This window comes from Bidens hawaiensis, unplaced genomic scaffold, assembly GCF_021521415.1.
Source record: "Bidens hawaiensis isolate Kalapana, Puna unplaced genomic scaffold, B.hawaiensis_p1.1 tig00008219_1, whole genome shotgun sequence".
In the NCBI taxonomy this organism is placed as follows: domain Eukaryota; kingdom Viridiplantae; phylum Streptophyta; class Magnoliopsida; order Asterales; family Asteraceae; genus Bidens; species Bidens hawaiensis.
Window position 1 is genome coordinate 717,875 of NW_027491584.1, and position 4,256 is coordinate 722,130.

At 33.9% G+C, this 4,256-nt stretch overlaps 1 pseudogene; it reads right to left on the minus strand.

Moving 5' to 3' along the window:
* Nucleotides 1-644: 644 nt before the first annotated feature.
* Nucleotides 645-1,301, minus strand: LOC143637294 (dehydration-responsive element-binding protein 1A pseudogene; annotated as a pseudogene).
* Nucleotides 1,302-4,256: the final 2,955 nt, after the last annotated feature.

The following is a 4,256-nucleotide window of genomic DNA, read 5'->3' on the forward strand; positions in this document are numbered from 1 at the left end:
TTAAGTTCTCAAAATATCCTTCCCCTATATATATATATATATAAACGTAAATATTGAAAGATGATTTCTTTGATGAAGTACATGAATTCCAATTTATGTTATCCGATGTTTGATGAGAATTAAAAGATGATTGTATGTGTTTAAGTGAAAAAAAACTTGCTTATGAATCTAAAGATGACTACGTGTGTCTTGTATTTCTTGTAATATTGAACTTTATATTGTTGATTCCATGGTTTGCTTTGCTGATTTCTAAGAAAATATATATTGTGTCGCTGTATGAGAATTGACAAAAGTACATGATTATAATTTTATTAATGTGTATCTAATATATATTCAACATAAACATACCCAACCTGATAAGATATATCAAATATGTATTACATTTGTTGAAACATGTATTCTTAGGTTCCTAAGTAAGGTACACCGTGATGCTCTATGTAGCATTTGTTGTTAAAACACACCTTAACTTAAGTAACGCTAGTAGCAACTATATGTACCAAGAATTGGGAACCCATGAAGCAAAAACGTTTGTCCTATGTTCTTCAAATATATACCCGGTAAATAAACAAATTAATTTCAGATCAGATATTATTATGGTTGAATAAGCTCCAACATTTTTAAATCTGATATTATTTTCAATGCTTCTAATACCTCCACAGATTTAAGTCGACATTATAATCATTAATGTCATGATCATCACTCCAATCAAAACCCTTTTTCATGCCTGGTGGTGTAATCACCAATCCCTCCGCCATGCTATTATAAAAACCATGCATATTAAACAACATTTCTTCATCCACAAAACCCGTCTCCGCCACTTCCACCGCCATCTTTTCACCACGGTTTTCCACATGAGAAAACCCTGATGAAGAAGCTGATGGCTTGGTGTCATAACATCTTGGGCCAAATGCAAGAGCTGCCTCAAAAGCAGCTTGTTTAATATCACTATCAGAAGTTGCAGCGGCTCGTCTAATAAGACAAGCCGAGTCAGAAAAATTAAGCGGTGAGTCATCACCGCGTAAAGCTAGGGTTGCTGCATCATAAGCCCTAGCTGCCATTTCTGGGGTTGGGAATGTTCCCAACCAGATTCTATGTTTGGTACTCGGCTCACGAACTTCACTAACCCATTTGGACTCATTTCTTAACCGGACACCTCTATAGATGGGGTGTCTTGTTTCTTTAAACTTCTTCCTCCCAGCATTTCTCTTTGTTGATGAGGATATGATGAGTTCGGGGGTGTCGGGTTGAGAAGACGATGACGAAGAGGTCGAAAATGAGCAGTCGTCTTCAATAGTTTCCATTTTTGTGACTAATGGAAGAAGTTGATGAGAATTTATAGTAAAACATTTTTAGTTTTTAGGTATTTATAAACAATATGAATAAAGAATTGAAAGTTGACATGAGAAGCTGGCTACATGATTTGTCATTAAAAACACGTGCAAGATTAATGACCAAGTATAACATAGAAAACAAAAAAACATTTGTTTACAACTAAATGGCGGACGGAAACTGGTCCACCAGGACCACCACAGGTAAGTGACGTGGAGAGCCCATCCTCAGATAAGTTTGATTTACCATGTATTTAATTTAAGTTCTTATGCTTAGACGGTGTGTAACGAAGAGTCTATAAATTGGACGAATTACCATATGTGGCGACTAATAGCATAGGGTAGAAAATTTGTTTTTCAGGTGTAATGGTGTTGTAGCTCCTCTAGCGTCACGTCACTATTTTTTATTATTTTCTCTTAATAATTAACTAAACAAATAAAAACTCATAAAATTAAATAATTAAATAAAAATACTTTAAAATTAAAAGAAACATTAAAAAATACATAACAAAAAAAACTAATATCCACAATATTCGCGCATTTTTTCAACTCTTCGTCATTGCAATAACGTGGCCTTTTTGTGTAACCCGGTCGCTTTGAGAGATTCGTATTCTTTACTCATTTCCCGCAATTTCAACATAGCGGCAATATTTTCGTGTTGTTTGTTGGTTTCTCTCATGGTAGCAGTGAGTTCCACGTCAATCTTTTCATGTTTTTTTATGGTTTCTCTCATGGTAGCGGTGAGTTTCACGGCATGGGTTTCGAAAGAAGGGAATGAGTGTTTCGGTTAGTTCGGGTTGTTTCTAGGATTCATTTTTGTTGTATTTTTGAAAAATTTGATTGTGTGTACGTAGTGTATGAAATAGATATGGGTTTGAAGAAAAAAGGTGTTTAATTTTATTTTTTTTACATTTGACTGTTCCCAACAGTCATATTATTATTTTCACACGACGACAAAAGGTTCCCCCCCTAATTTCGCCCCACATTTCGCCGCGCGGGTGGGGGGTGTTCTCACCCAAATCGCCCTTTTATCGTCCCAACATTTAGCCCGCTACGGGTAGTCTTAGGCGGTTGTACGTTAGTGATGTCCGGTCACCTTTGTAAAGTTTTACAAAAAGGTAGCATAGTCAAAACCCTACAACAATCATTGCACAATTATTTTCTTTAATTCTTTAATATAAAAAAATTGATTGGCTAACCTCTCCTTACCAGCGTTGGGGTAAAGTTAAAATACAATGGACAACAAAAATGAGAAGGGTGGGAAGTAATTCAGTCCATTGATATTAGATTTGAATGACTTAGATTAATTTAATAAATAAAAATTCATGGAAAGGGCATGAAGGTAATAACTCACCCTTGTTGACTTTCTGTCTCCACATGTAAGGCACATGTCAATTCCCCCGTCATTTTAAAATTATAATGTCCATAACTTTTTCACACGACATTATTTTTTAAAAAAAAAAATCACCATAATAATAAGCATTTTTTTTCTTTAATATGAGTATCATATTTTTATATAAATATAAAAAAAATTAATGGGCTTTTAATTGTGTTTTTTTGTTGTGCATTGTGTCATTGTGTAATATGTTGTTTCCATTGTATTTTACGTTTCAAGTCATTGTGTTATATATATTCACCATTGTGTCTTACGTTTTAGGTCATTGTGTTATACGTATTCACCATTGTGTCTTACGTTTTAGGTCATTGTGTTATACGTATTCACCATTGTGTTTTACGTTTCAAGTTATTGTATATATATTAATCATTGTGTTTATTGTATTAGATAATTGTTGTTATTTTATCATTATTTTTACATATTATTATTACACAACTGTGTCATTAGTATTTAAAAAACCATAATGATGAGTTGAAAGACACAATTACGAAAAAACACAATGACGAAAAAAGACACAATGGTGTGCGAAAAGTCACAATGATAAGCGAAAAGACATAACGGTGTGCGAAAAGACACAATGACGAAAAAAGACACAATGATAAGCGAAAAGACACAATGGTGTGCGAAAAGACACAATGACAAAAAAAGACACAATGATAAGCGAAAAGACACAATGGTGTGCGAAAAAGCACAATGACGAAAAAAGACACAATGGTATGCGAAAAGACACAATAACGAAAAAGACACAATGATAAGCGAAAAGACACAATGGTGTGCGAAAAGACACAATGACGTGATTTTTGTTTTAAATTTTATATAACAAAAATTATACTCATATTAAAGATAAAAAACACTTGTTATTATGATGGTTTTTTTTAAATATCATACGAAAAAGTTATAAACGTTCTAAAATGATGGGGGTATTAACATGTGCATTGCATGTGGGGAGAGAAAATGTGTACAATTATCTCTATACCCTTTTTCCTTTGGTCCCCACTTGACACATGTCAATTATTTATGACTTCCCGCACTTCTCATTTTTGTTACCCTTTGTAGAATAACTTAACCCCCAATGTTGTAAGGCAAAACTCAGGGGTTGGGGGTTCGGTATTTTGGCTTAAAAATGTCGCCAAAACTTACCGACTACACATGGTCATATATATAGGGGATGGATCTTGCGAGAAGTGATATTACAGCGAGAAGTGCGAGAAGTGAATGTTTAACTTCATTAATCCCTAATTTAACTCCCTTTCATATGATGTTACATACATATATGTAGGTTGGTTGTATTTATGTCTTAATTACACATTCAAACCAACCTATAAACATATAAATGTACCAAGCCACATTCAAACCTATGTACATACACACATACAAACATACATACACATATACAAAAATACGTACACATATACAAGCATACGTACCTACACACATACATATGCACCTACACAACACACCTACACATAAGAAAGTGAGTGAAAATAGGGATTAATGGAGTTACACATTCACTTCTCGCACTTCTCGCTGTA